General features: G+C 44.0%; 1 protein-coding gene and 1 pseudogene across 3 annotated transcripts in view; one reads left to right on the top strand and one right to left on the bottom strand.

Annotated features, from left to right (window-relative positions):
• The window catches only part of HRH1 (histamine receptor H1), a 106700-nt gene that overhangs the window by 75469 nt on the left and 16154 nt on the right, over positions 1 to 15077 (top strand). The window lies entirely within an intron of this gene.
• Positions 1515 to 2604, bottom strand: LOC129471409 (mitochondrial intermembrane space import and assembly protein 40-like; annotated as a pseudogene).

The raw sequence follows: 15077 nt of genomic DNA, 5'->3' as shown, positions 1-15077 counted from the left end.
ACGTGCCACCATGCCCACTTGTTTTTGTATTTTTAGTAGAGACAGGGTTTCACCATGTTGGCCAGGATGGTCTCGATCTCTTGACCTCATGATCCGCCTGCCTCAGCCTCCCAAAGTGCTGGGATTACAGGCATGAGCCACTGTGCCCAGCCTGAGTTAATTTTTTTACAAGACATAAGGTTTAGGTTGTTGTTCAGTTTTTGCCTATGACGTCCAATTGTGCCAGCACCATTGGTTGAAAATGCTTTCTGTCCTCCATTAAATTAATTTTGCACCTTTGTCAAAAATCACCTGAGAATATTTGTGTGGTTCTATTTCTATTTCTTGACTCTCTGTTCTATTCTATTGGTTTATGTGTCTATTCCTTTGCCAATACTGTAGCTATTAATATATAGTAGTTTTGAAATTGGGTAGGTCGATTTCTCCCATTTTATTCTCTTTTTCTCAAAATCATTTGAGTTATTCTAGTTTCTCCACCTTTCCCTATACATTTTAGAAGAGTCTTGTCTGTATCTGTAAGACATCTTGCTGATATTTTTATAGGAATTGCATTAAATCTGTATGTTAATTTGGGAAGAATTGACATATTTACTCTGTTGAGACTTCCGATCCATACACACTCTCCGTTTATTTACATCTTTGATGTATTTCATCAGCATGTTGTAGTTTTTAGCACACAGTCCTGTACAAGTTCATCTGAGAATGTGTTGATTTACCTTTATTCCTTGTAGATATTTTAATTGAGTGTAAGAATCTGGGCTGACAGTCCTTTTCTTTCAGCATCTGAAAAATATAATGCTATTTTCTTCGTGTCTCTATGTTTTCTGTGGGAAATCTGCTGTCATTTTCATTATGGTAAGGTGTTTTTCTCTGACACTTTCAAGTTTTTTTGTCTTTCATTTTCAGGAGTTTAATTATTATGTGTTTTGGTGTATATTTGGGGGGCTTATCCTGTTTGGTTAACAGCTTCTTGATTCTGTAGATTTAGGTCTCTTGCCAAATTTGGGACATTTTCAGCCATTATTTCTCAAAGCACATTATCTTTGCCACCCTCTTTCTCATCTCCTTCTGGGACTATGATTATATGAATGTTAGCTCTTCTGTTATAGTCCCACAGGACCCTGGAGTTCTGTTTGTTTGTTTGTTTGTTTATTAGGCTCTTTTCCCTCTGATGTTCAGATTTGGGAATTTCTATTGTTTTATCTTCTAGTTCACTGATTCTTTCCTCTGTTCCTGCCCTCTTGCTTTTGAGCCTATCAATAGGGTTCTTTTTTATTTTTCCAGGTAGAAATCATGTTTCCTTTTAATTGAATACTTAATTCACAATGTTCCCTCTCTTGCTGCTACTCCAGTAATAATTAGGTCCCCACCTCTCAAGAACATTGCACCTGACCAGACTGAGAGCCTGTGTGAACACGGGCCCCAAACCAGGGCTTTCGGAGTAACAAGGAACAGCCAAGCCAGCCTCTCCCTTCACTTAGAAAGGGACTGTGAATGGGAGGGTCCAAATCTTGATGGTCCAAACAGGAGCTCAACACCAACATGGAAACCAAAATGTATCAGGAATGAAGTACAGTACCCCTTCACATACTCAAGGTCAAGATGGGTTTGCAGAAATCATATCTGACCATCTGGCCTCTGCTATTAGAGGCCCTACCCCAGCATTTTTAAGAGAAGATGTCTTTGTTTTTATTACTTGTATTATTTCCCCAAGGGGTATAAAATCTACTAAAAGCAATGTAATGAATCAGAATAAATCAGCTCACTCACAAGAAACCTTCCTGGGTAATGGTTTTTAGTTGCTGAGCTTATTCAGTACATGATTTAAAAGTGGCAAAATTCAGGGCAATCTGAGAAGAGAATTCAAAAGTGGCGGCCACAGGTTTGGGTAGGACACACATACATACAACCCCCATTTTTTTTCAGTGTATATGTCAAGAGGTCAAGACCCGTGATCATCAAAATAAGTTATTTTGTATATTACAGTGCACAGGACAACAGAGGGGAAGACACTTTCTTGGAAGGTGACGACAAGGCCTTTTGCAAAAGGTCCACTCCAAAAGGACTGGAGCCCAGTGCCTCGTGGCCTTCATTAACTTGACCCCTCCTCTTCTTTGGTTGCAGTGGCCTCAGTGGGAGCTGTTTCCTCTGCTTGTTCTGCTGGCTGCTTCTCTCTTTCCTCTTCCTCATCCTCATCCTCTTGGGGATAGAGGTCTGGGTATTTCTGCATGCATTCCTGCAGGGCCCAGAACCGGTCTACACAGTCTGACCCCTTGATCTCTCCTCCGTGCTATAGTGGAAGCAGGAAAAGGTCGACTTGAACTGTTCCCCACAGGGGCCGGGCCGCTGGCCATTCCCCCAAGGCATGGGCAGTTCCAGTTAATGTCTCCATTGGCAGTATCAATCCATGCTCCTCGTATGGATCATTGGGGTCATCAGCCACCGATTCTGCATTGCTTGGAGTTTCATGGTCTTCTTTGGTTACAAATATGATTCGATCCTTCCCTTCCTGCCGGCAGTAGGACATGGCTGCAGCCCTGCCCTGAGACCTTGCAGAAGTGGCAGCGGCAGCAGCTGCAGCTTCACGCCATGACCTCCGTCTCCTCAGGCAGGGCGGGCACCTCTGGGTTCTTATTTCAATTATTATTTCCATTCTAAATTTCCATTGCTTCTTCTTTATATTTTCTGTGTCTTTGCTGAGACTTATTTTTTTCATGTGTCTCAAGTGTGTTCACATTTGCATGTTGAAGCATTTTCATGATGGTTACTTTAAATGTTTTGTCAGATAATTCTAACACTTCTGTCATCAGGGTATCTATTAATTGCTTTATTCATTTTTAAATTTATCTTTATTTTTATTTTATTTATTTATTTTTTAAAGACAGGGACTTGCTCTGTTTCCCAGGCTGGAGTAGAGTGGCATGATCATAGCTCACTGCAGCCTCAAACTCCTGGTTTAAGCAATCCTCCTGCCTCAGCCTTCCGAGTAGCGGGGACTACAGGTGCACACCACCATGCCTGGTTAATTTTTTTAAAATTTTTTGTATAGATGGGGTCTTGCTATGTTGCTCAGGCTGGTCTGAAATTCCTGGGTTGAAGTGATTCTTCTGCCTTAGCCTTCCAAAGTATGATTGCTTTTTTTTTTTTTTTTTTTTTTGAGACAGAGTCTCGCTCTGTCGCCCAGGCTGGAGTGCAGTGGCGCCATCTCAGCTCACTGCAAGCTCTGCCTCCCGGGTTCACACCATTCTCCTGCCTCAGCCTCCCGAGTAGCTGGGACTACAGGCGCTCACCACCACACCCAGCTAATTTTTTGTATTTTTAGTAGAGACGGAGTTTCACCGTGTTAGCCAGGATGGTCTCGATCTGCTGACCTTGTGATCCGCCTGCCTCAGCCTCCCAAAGTGCTGGGATACAGGCGTGAGCCACGCCAGTATGATTGCTTTTTAAAAATCCTATTTGGGCCGGACGTGGTTGCTCATGCCTGTAATCCCAGCACTTTGGGAGGGCAAGGTGGGTGGATCATGAGGTCAGGAGATCGAGACCATCCTGGCTAACATGGTGAAACCCCGTCTCTACTAAAAATGCAAAAAATTAGCTGGGCCTGGTGGCATGCGCCTGTAGTCCCAGTTGCTTGGGCGGCTGAGGCAGGAGAATTGCTTGAACCCGGGAGGCAGAGGTTGCAGTGAACCGAGATCACGCCACTGCACTCCAGCCTGGGCGACAGAGCGAGACTCCATCTCAAAAAAAAAAAAAAAAAAAAAAATCTATTTGAAATCCCTTCTCATTTTTTGATGTGAAAAATGATTTTCAATTGAAATATGGAAATTTTAGGTATTATGAGACCTAGGATCATATTTAAATCTCCTGATTTATCTGGTTTTGACTGACACTGCCGTACCAGGGGAAGCCGGAGGACACAAGGGGAGAGTGTGCTGCCTCATTACTTCCAGGTGGAGGTAGATGTCCTGGCTCCCCACTTTGCTTCTCTTGACACTTGAAGGGCATGGGTTCCTCATTATTGCTGAGCAGATGTGGGAGCTGCATCTCCCTACTAGGCCGCTGCAGATAAGTCCCCAGTTGGGAGGGATGAGAGTGCCTCCTCACTGCTCCCCATGCACCCCTACTGACACCGTGGGGGTGGGTGCAGGGCTTGTCACCACCTGACAGGATGCAAGTCCCGGCTCCCTGCTAGGAATGGCGGGGACGCCACCCCAGCAAGAGGAGTTGAGTCACTTCATTACAGCTTGACAAGGGTGGAAGTCTTGGCTCACCTCCCCACTTCGCCTCATCTGGCTAGGACAGGAGCGGGGCACAGTGTTTTTCTATGGTGTTTGGCTGAAATAGGGCAGGTGTTGTCTCAAAGTTTTCTATTTTGCTAGGCAGCCCCTTTCCCAGTCCTTTGGCCAGACACAGTAGGCTTTTGTTTTGCCTGTGCCGATTGCCATTTCTGAGCCGCCAGCTTCTTCAGCTCAAAATCTCTGATGTATGTGGCCAAACAAAAGCCCAGGGAACTCATCACAGTGTCACTCATTGGGCCCCGGTGTCCCCACTGCTTTGCCTTTGCCTCCACCTGTCAGAGTCTTCTTGTGTTTGCTTTAAATATAACATCCAGAGTTTTAGTTGTACTTAGCAGAATAGAGAAAGTACCTCTACTCAATCTTCCTGAAAGAAGACATCTCAGTATGTTTTAAAAGCTTTTGACGCAGCGGCTCACGCCTGTAATCCCAGCACTTTGGGATACTGAGGCAAGTGGATCGTTTGAGACCAGCCTGGCCAACATGGTGAAATCCTGTCTACTAAAAACATAAAAATTAGCCAGATGTGGTGGCGGGCGCCTGTAATCCCAGCAACCTGGAAGGCTGAGGCAGGAGAATCACTTGAACCCGGGAGGCAGAGGTTGCAGTGAGCTGAGATCGTGCCATTGCACTCCAGTCTCGGCGACAGAGCGAGACTCCGTCTCAAAACAAAACAAAACAGAACAAAACAAAGCTCTCAGGCAGGCAGAGTTGAGAATTACTGGTATAGGCTGGCACCTCCACGAGAATAGGAACTGTGTTCATCCCATGGCTATCATAATATCTGTACCTGGCAAGAATATTCATCAGTGAAGGTTTTGTGGATGGTTTGATGGAAGGAAGGGAGAATGAATGGATAGATAGATGAATGAATAAATGAATCATCTGTGAATATCAGAATAGAACTAGGAACCAGATCGAGTCACACTCATCTACACCCCTATATATAAATAACTTCTATATATAAATATATAAATAACCCCTATATATAAATACCCTGGCCCCAGAACCAGCAAGAAGGCTTGACCAGCAGGTGGTGCTAAAGAGCCCCAGGTGTGGGATGAGGTGGCAGCTGCAGACAGGTGTCCATCAGGTCACTTGACTGAAAGAGACAAAAGTTACAGGAACTCGTAACCACCCTGGGAGCTCTCTCTTATAAATGCCGCATCTGCCTCTGTTTTTCTCCTGCCACCTCTTTTATTTAGTTCAATATCATCAATCACTTTTTTTTTCCTCAAGAAGAGAACAGCCTGAATAACTTAGGTCTTTGAAAGTATATTTCTCAGAGTTTAATCTCCAAGGATTCGGAACAAGATGAAAACATTATTCATCATATCCTGAAATGATACTTGTGTGTGTGCTGGGTTTGGTGGTGTAATCACTGTGTCCTTGTCTCATGTTAGCACGGATATCCATATTTTCGAATTCCTTGGAATCTTTATTTAAAGTGTTTATTTCCCCCTTTTCACAGTGAAAAAGAGGATGATGTATTCACTGTATCCTTTTCTCATGTTAGCACGGATGTCCATGTTTTCAATTCCCTGGAATCTTTATTTAAAGTGTTTATTTATTTCCCTCTCTTCACAATGAAAAAGAGGATGGGGTGGGGGGAGTATGTGAAGTTCACTGGAAGGTCTTAGCAGATGGGTGCCACTTGGGCCTTTAAGTGAAACTTGCTCTTCAGTCACTCTGGGATCTCTTAGTGCAGGCACCAAGCCCTAAAAACTCCAGAAGCCTCTGTTTCCACATCATTAAAATGGGAGGCTGGGGACAGAATTATTTTGGTGAGGTTACCAGCACGATGAGGATTAAATGATGCAGTATGGAAAATCTCCCAGCCTGATGCAATCCTGAAAATATTTCTTTTCTTTTTCTTTCTTTTTTTTTTTTTTTTTTTTTTTTTTTTTTTTGAGATGGAGTCTCACTCTGTTGCCCAGGCTGGAATGCAGTGGCACGATCTCACCTCACTGCAACCTCCACCTCCCAGGTTCAAGCAATTCTCCTGCCTCAGCCTCCCAAGTAGCTGGGATTACAACCATGGGCCACCACGCCCTGCTAATTTTTTTGTATTTTTTAGTAGAGACGGAGTTTCACCATATTGGCCAGGGTGGTCTCAAACTCCTGACCTTGTGATCTGCCCACCTCAGTCTCCCAAAGTGCTGGGATTATAGGCGTGAGCCACTGCGCCCAGCCTCTCCCTTGCTTTTTCAGGTCAGAAAGTAAGAGATAACTGAGCTGGGCTTTTAATGCTGCCTTTTTTTTTTTTTTTTTTTTTTTTTTTTTTTTTTTTTGCCATTTAGTGATAATATCCTTCAGCTTCCCGTTCCTGCACTTAGCTTTAAAAATCCCAGCCTGTCACACCAGGGCTGGGGGTTGTGGGGAGTAGACAGACAATCAAACAAGTTCAATTTCTTAAACCAAATTATAAAATGAGAGAAGATCACAGACGTATGGGAGGAAAGGGTTTGATGTAGCTCAGTCATTCCTCTCCTTCCACTTCTGATGACTAATTTAGAAGTTACACATAACATCTCACTGCCCCTTTTACAAAAAACCATGAGATCTATTTTATCTAAATCTTGGTTCTGGCTAAAGCAGTTCTTCTGCTAAGCAACTAGTTTGTTTTCATTTAAATGACACTGAGGAATCTTATAGCTGATCCTGTTTCCCAGCACTGGTGTAGTGAAATAGATTTTAAAAACAGACAGATCTGGAACCCAAAGCAGCCTCTTTCTTAATCCACCGAAAAATTTTAAAAACCACTTGATTGAGGTGTAATTTACCTATCATAAAATTCACCCATTCTAAGTGAATCATACAATTCAGTTATCGTTAGTAAATGTACAGAGTTGTATAATCATGATCAGAATCCAAGTTAGAACATTTCCGTCTTTTCCAAAAGATCCCTTCCTGTTCCCCCCTCCACTACCAGGCAACCACTAATCTATTCTCTGTCTCTATAAATTTGCCAATTCTGGACATTTCATATAAATTGAATCATTCAATGTGTTGCCTTTTGTGTCTGGCTTCATTCACCTGGCATGATGTTTTTCCAGTTCACCCATGTTGTAGCTTGGAACAGTACTGTGTTTCTTTTTATTGACAAATAGACCACATTTTAATCAAAATCCATTCACCGGTTGATGAACATTTGGGTTTTTTCCACTTTTTGGTGGTTATGAATAATGCCATGAGTATCTGCATACAAGTTTTTCTGTGGTCACACGATTAGTTCTCTTGGGTATATATCTAGGTGTGGAATCACTGAGTCATACGGTAACTATGTTTAACCATTTGAAGAACTGTCAGATTGCTTTTCACAGTAGCTGCACCATTTTACGTTTCCACCAGCAGTGTTTCAGAGTTCTTATTTCTCCACATCTTCACCAACACTTGTAATTGTCCTTCTTTTTAAATTATAGTCATCCTAGTACATGTGAAGTGGTATCTCACTGTGGTTTTGATTTTCACTTCCCTAATGACTAATGATGTTGAACATCCTTTCATGTGCTTTTGAGCCATTCCTCTGTCTTGTTTGGTGAAATGTCTATATAAATCCTTTGCCTATTTATAAGTTGGGTTATTTATCTTCTTATGATTGAGTTGGAAGGGTTCTTTATGTATTTTGGATACATCAGATATATGACATATCAGATATATGACCTATAAATATTTTCTTCCATTCCATAGTTTTTCATTTTCTTAGTGGTACCTCTTGAAACCCAAAAGTTTCTCATCTTGATGAAGTCCAATTTAGCAGTTTTTAAAAATTCCTTATGCCTTTGGTGCTGTCTCAGCAATCTTTGCCTAACTCAGGGTCACAAAAATTTAGCTCTTACATTTAGGACTGTCATCAATTATGAGTTAATTTTTGTGTATGATATGAGGGAAAGGTCTAAATTCATCCTTCTGCTGGTAGATTTTGGTTGTTCCAGCATATGAATTATTACATTTTGTCTGCTGCCTTCTTCTATCCCCTCCTCTATTTTGGCATTCCCAGAGGGGAGCAACACTCCCCATCTTGCCCCCAGTGGCAGCCCCCCACCCCTACTTACCCCCACTTATAAAATCTGGAGTTTTTGCATGAAATCTTTTAGTTTTTAAATGCTGTCAATTATTCAATCGTTTCATTTGTCTTCTTGATACATCAGATATATGATATATCAGATATGTGAGACCAACAGACTGTCTTGATGGCACAACTCCAATTCCAGTGTTCCAGAAGAGAGAACTGGGCTGACCGGTCTATTCTGGGTCAGAGACAACTTCTGGTTCAATCACGTGTGCCCAGGGGTCACGGTTACATAGTACAACTATGGCTGCCAGAGCCCACCCTAGGTGAGATGATGGTTCTCAGAGAGGAGGCTTGACTTGAGCTGGGCAGATACCCCAAAAGGTGTCCACTCCTGGGTCATTATCTCATATTCAGCATTCTGCATCCCCTATGAACCAGCTTGAGGTTTCTACCTGGGGGCTTACAAAATTTGTTTTGTTTACTGTGTAGTGTTCAAGAAGACAAATGAAACAATTGAATAATTGACAGCATTTAAAAACTAAAATATTTCATGTAAAAACTCCAGATTTTGTGTTTCCTTTTAAAAACAGGCAGATCTGAGTCTGCAGCCGTTGGTGGCAAGTGAGTGGCAGCTGCCCTCTTCAAGCAGAGAACGGACTCTCCAGGTTGCCCCAATCCCTACCACTCCCTCTTGCTCCACACACGGTCCTCTGTTCTTAGTAGCTTTTCTTCTCTGACTCTGTAGACTCTTTGCATGTGTACCTCCACCCCTGGAAAACCCACTGGGGCCACTGCCTGCCCACAAGGTCATCTGCCTCTTGCATCTTACCCAAAGGCTGACTCTTAAGCCAGAACTCCTCCAGATTCTAAGTCAGGTTCCTGTAATACTAGGCCCATAACGGCATTTTGCTATTTGCAGTCTGCTCTGTTCATCACAACCAGTGGCATTGATAAGCCTGGGCGTTTCATGGAAATTATGACCTGGCCAGACTTAATGAGATTATGCAGTACTGGAGCACCCTCATGCATGACACCTTTTTCTCAGAATTAGATCAAAGAAATTAATGGTCTGACTTACTTGACTAGAATAACCAGCCTACAAATGAGGAAGAGGATAGAGCAGTTTGGACTGGGGAGTAGCAGGTGAGGCAGTTTAGAATGAATCAAGAAAGGGAATCCCAAACTCTCACTTTGTACTAGAGAAAATAAAAGACGTGCTAAGCATGTGGAAAACATTTCTTTATTTTTATTTTTTATTCAAAGAATCTATATTTTTTTTAAAATGAATGCAGTTAGCTCTTATTTTCCCTATTATAAAATGAAGACAATCTCATTATTGAAATCCTGAGAAATACCAAATATGATAAATATCATCCAGTACCCAGAGAAAACCATGGTTGATGTAACATAACAAAGATTCACCCTGGATAGAAGCCTGTTAGTTAACAGAACTGACATTGTACTGTACATACAAACAAACCACATCTTATATAAATGTAATTTCATTGTAAGCATTTTCCCATCTCATTGCTGGTGCTCTGTAATGATTATCAAGGACCCCATGATATTCTATTCTGTAGCTACTGAGAGGTGAAGCCAGCTGGACTTCCTGGGTCGAGTGGGGACTTGGAGAACTTTTCTTTCTTACAAGAGGATTGTAAAATGCACCAATCAGCACTCTGTAGCTAGGAGTGTAAAATGCACCAATCAGCGCTCTGTAGCTAGCAAGGGGATTGTAAAATGCACCAATCAGTACTCTCTAAAATGCACCAATCAGCACTCTGTAAAACGCACCAATCAGTGCTCTGTAAAATGCACCAGTCAGCGCCCTCTAAAACGCACCAATCAGCAGGAGTCTAAAAGTAGCCAATAGTGGGGAGGACTGAAAAAAGGGCACTCTGATAGGACAAAAACAGAACATGGGTGGGGACAAATAAGGGAATAAAAGCTGGCCACCCCACCCAGCACAGGCAATCTTCTTGGGTCACCTTCTAGGCTGTGGAACCTTTCTTCTTTTGCTCTTCACGATAAATGTTGCTGCTGCTCACTCTAGGTCCTTGCCATTTTTAAGAGATCTAACACTTGGCCGGGTGCGGTGGCTCATGCCTGTAATCCCAGCACTTTGGGAGGCCGAGGCAGGCGGATCAGGAGATCAGGAGATCAAGACCATCGTGGCTAGCATGGTGAAGCCCCGTCTCTACTAAAAATACAAAAATTTAGCCGGCCGTGGTGGCGGGTGCCTGTAGTCCCAGATATTTGGGGAGGCTGAGTCAGGACAATGGTGTGAACCTGGAAGGCAGAGCTTGCATTAGCTAAGATTGCACCACTGCACTCCAGCCTGAGCGACAAAGCAAGACTCGTCTCAAAAAAAAAAAAAAAAAAGCTGTAACACTCACCGCAAAGGTCTGCGTCTCCATTCTTGAAGTCAGCAAGACCAGGAACCCGCCGGAAGGAACCAACTCCGCACACACTACCTCAAGATACATTTAGTTCCCAAATGCCAGCTCATTTCCCTTTATTTCCCATCATAAATAATATTGCAGTGAGCATCTTTGTGCGTAAATCTTTATTTACATTTTAGATTACCATAAGATAAATTTTTAACTATAAAGTGTTCAGGGAAAAGTAGAAAAGTGGACCAAAATGTATGGTACAATATTCGTCAATGGGATAAATCCTACCTCAAACTTCTGTAAGTCTGAACTTCCTTTTGAAAATTATGTTAACACTTTCTGCACTTAGTACATCTCCTCCGGCTTCTGCTGCTCTGTATTGGTTTGGGTCTCTCTTTCTTTTTTTTTCCTTTTCTTTTTTTTTAGATGGAGTCTCACTCTGTCACCAGGCTGGAGTGCAGTGGCATGACCTTGGCTCACTGCAATCTCTGCCTCCTGGGTTCAAGTGATTCTCCTGCCTCAGCCTCCCCAGTAGCTGGGACTACAAGTGCCTGCCACCACACCTGTCTAATTTGTGTATTTTTAGTGGAGACGGGGTTTCGCAGCGTTGGCCAGGCTGGTCTCAAACTCCTGACCTCAAGCAATCCATCTGCCTTGGCCTCCCAAAGTGCTGGGATTACAGGTGTGAGCCACTGCGCCCGACCCTGGGTCTCGTTTTTTCAGGGCTCATGTAGTAAACCTCTGTTGAGCACCTATCATGTGCCAGCCTGGTGCCAGGCTCAGGAGAAATGACGGCAAGCGAAAATGCAGGGTCCTAGCTATCAGCGAAGGGGAAGTCCCCATGGTATTGCACTTCAGAGACAGAAATAGTGGACATCCTCCACTGGAGCTGCTCCCCATTTAGTTGGAGGAGAATCAGCTAAAGAATGGTAATCCCACAAGAAAGTTGATATAAGAGGGGCATGTTAGAAGTTGAGGATACCAAGAGAAAGGAACAAGTAAGAGTTTCAAGGCAAAAGAATGTTCCAGGCAGGGGAACGGCATCAACGTGTAAAGGAGCTTAGTTACACCTTGGCCCCAACATGTGCTTCCAGACTCATCGTTCTGTGCTCCAGGCACTTCCAATGATTCCTCCCAATTCCTCAAACTCAGCTGTGTACTTTGATTCTTTCTTCTACTGAGCCTTAAATACCTCTTTCTTCCTGCTGGCGAAATTCCACCCATCCTTCAAAGCCTAGCTTGCATATCACTTCTTCTCTGATGTCCTTTCTGACATCCGCATTCTGCCTTGAGAGAGGCAGTTCTTGCCTCTGCTGTCCAGCTATCTGCCTTGATCTTATGCCAGTCACCACGTTTCACCCAGCTGCATTCTAGGGTTTTTAATTTAATTGTTTTGATGCTGTTTATCTTGCGTATTTCTTTACTTGCTAATTTATCAACTCCTTGAAGTCAGGGACAGTGTATCAATTGGGATTCGAGTTGGCTGTGTGTGATAGAAAACACTAGCTAACAATAGACGTGAGGTCCAGAGGTGGGCAGTCCTAGCTGATATGGCAGCCCCATGATCATCAGGGACCTGAAGTCTGTCCCGATGGCTGCTTCACTTTCCTAATTGTGTGGCTTTTCCTTATGGTCCCAAGATGGCTGCTTAAGCACTACTCATCATATCTACATTTCAGCCAGCTAGAAGAATGAAAGGTCAAAGAAAAGTACACACCTTTATTTTAAGGCTGTTTTCTGGAAGTTGCAAACAACACTTGTATTTACATCCCATTGGAATTTAGTCACATGGTCACACCCAGCTACAAAGGAGTCTGGGAAATGTAGTTTCTATTCCAGGCAGCTGTATACTTAGCTGAGAAGCAGAGTTCTAGTCTTAGACATGAGAGGAGACTATTAGCAGCTTCCACCACAGTGAAAAACAAGGAAAGGTCAAGGATGAGTCCTCTGATCCTGAATGTGCCAGGTACAGGATGGTGGTGCTCACCAAGAAATGGAAGAAAACACAACCACCGCTATTAATTGAGCACCTCATGTATGCCAGACACTGTACTAGGTGCTTTATCTAAAATCAACGTTGCTGAGCTTTATTTAGGTAAATAATTGCATTGCCCTTGAGAAAGTTTGGAGTATTTCTAATTTGGAATCAGATCCAGGTTGCCTCTTCTTGCATGCTTCCCATGTTGGGGAGCTCACTGTCTTTCTCAAGGTAACTTATTGGGTTGTTGGATAACATCTTTTTTAGAAAGTTCTGCCTTACTTTGAGCTGAAAGGTGCACTCTTGGGTTGGCAATGGAGTGTAGTAGTTCAGGGTGCATGTTCTTCATTTAGATCAGTGGTTCTATCCCCCAGGGTATACCTGGCAGTGTCTGGTAACATTTTGGGTTGTCATGACTGGGGGCTCGCAGCTACTGGCATCAAGTGAGTGGAGGCTAGGGATAATGCTGAATGCCGTCACCCAGTGCACAGGACAGCTCCCCACAATGAAGAGTCATGCAGCCCAAATGTCAATGGTAGGACCAAGGTTAAGAAACCCTGAGTTAGGGCCAGGTGTGGTGGCTCATGCCTGTAATCCCAGCACTTTGGGAGACCGAGGCAGGCGGATCACTTGAGGCCTGGAGTTTGAGACCAGCCTGGCCAACATATCAAAACCCCGTCTCTACTAAAAATACAAAAATTAGGCGGATATAGTGCTGCACAACTGTAGTCGCAGGCACTCAGGAGGCCGAGGCAGGGGAATCACTTGAACCCGGGAGGCAGAGGTTGCAGGGAGCCGAGATCATGCCACTGCACTCCAGCCTAGGTGACAGAACGAGACTTTGTCTAAAAAAAAAATAGGCCGAGCGCGGTGGCTCACGCTTGTAATCCCAGCACTTTGGGAGGCCAAGGCGGGCGGATCACGAGGTCAGGAGATCGAGACCACGGTGAAACCCCGTCTCTACCAAAAAATACAAAAAATTAGCCGGGGGTGGTGGCGGGTGCCTGTAGTCCCAGCTACTCGGAGAGGCTGAGGCAGGAGAATGGCGTGAACCCGGGAGGCAGAGCTTGCAGTGAGCCGAGATCGCGCCACTGCACTCCAGCCTGGGTGACAGAGTGAGACTCTGTCTCAAAAAAAAAAAAAAAAAAATAGAGAAACCCTGAGTTAGATAGACCTAGGTTCAAATCTTAACTTAGCAACCACTTCCCAGCTGTGTGACCTTGAGTAAGCTGCTTCACCTCCTGAGCTTGAGCTGACCGTTTCCTCCTCTCCGCCCAGATATGCCTCTTGGGCTTGCGGGCATTTAGTAACTGATGTGTGAGAAGCTTGGCTTCTTACTGTTTCAGCTGCCCCTGTTGGTGTTGCAGGATGTACAAGGAGCGCTGACTGGGTTGTTTGCTGGCACATGGGCCTGATGGGATTAGACTGTAATCATTCTAGTAGAAGCCCCTCCCCACCTAATGGTTTCAGAATGGAGTCGTTGCCTTAATTCAAAAATGACGGTTTGCTTGTACACTCTTAGAGAAGAAGGGTCCATTTCTGCTTTTTACCAAGTAATCACAGAGCTTTCCCACTTCACTGTCTCAATTGATCCTCCCAATGGCCCAGGCAGCAGGGCTTACTATTCTCCCTACTTTAAAGGTGAGTAAACTGGCACCCCAAGATGTTTACTCAAGGTGCACATGCTCACACACACTCTTACACACTCACACGTACACACACACTCACACTCATACACACTCATACACATACACTCATGTACTCAAAAACCACACACACACACATACACTCACACTCATACTCACACATTCACACATACACACAGACTCACACAATCACACACATTCACACACACACACACAAAAACACACATGCACATACACATTCACTCACACATTCGCACACATTCATACAGCCCAGCAAGCGGCGGAGCAAGCATGAGGACTCAGCTCCTGCCTCTAGAGCTCTCCCTAGGCTGCTACTCTGAGGACACAGAGCTAGGGAGGACCTACAGGTGACCGCCTTCTTTGCAGACAAGCCCTCATCCCACATGGCTCCTCTAGCTTTTATTCTCTCTGCCCAGAGCACACCCTCTGTCCAGCACTGTTTCCATAGGCATGGCTTTATCCTCAGAGAGGGCACCTCAGACCCAGCGGGGTCTCCTGAGTGGCGTGTAGTGACATGGGATCCGTGTCCCCAAATATCTCCCACACTCTTGGCCATAGTATCTGACTTTTCTTTGGAATTTATGCAAGGAAAACCTCAGGGACCAGATTTTTCAAAATGCAGGTCCCCGAGGGAGGGAAAAGCACCTTACATTAGTCATCCCACTGACCAGAACGATCCATTCAAGCTATTTTTTTATTCATTTCACAGTATGTTGCAGACATTGTTAG

Source organism: Symphalangus syndactylus, chromosome 21, assembly GCF_028878055.3.
Source record: "Symphalangus syndactylus isolate Jambi chromosome 21, NHGRI_mSymSyn1-v2.1_pri, whole genome shotgun sequence".
NCBI classification, from domain to species: domain Eukaryota; kingdom Metazoa; phylum Chordata; class Mammalia; order Primates; family Hylobatidae; genus Symphalangus; species Symphalangus syndactylus.
The sequence above is the reverse complement of the archived record's forward strand: the minus strand, read 5'-3'. Positions and strand labels throughout refer to the sequence as shown.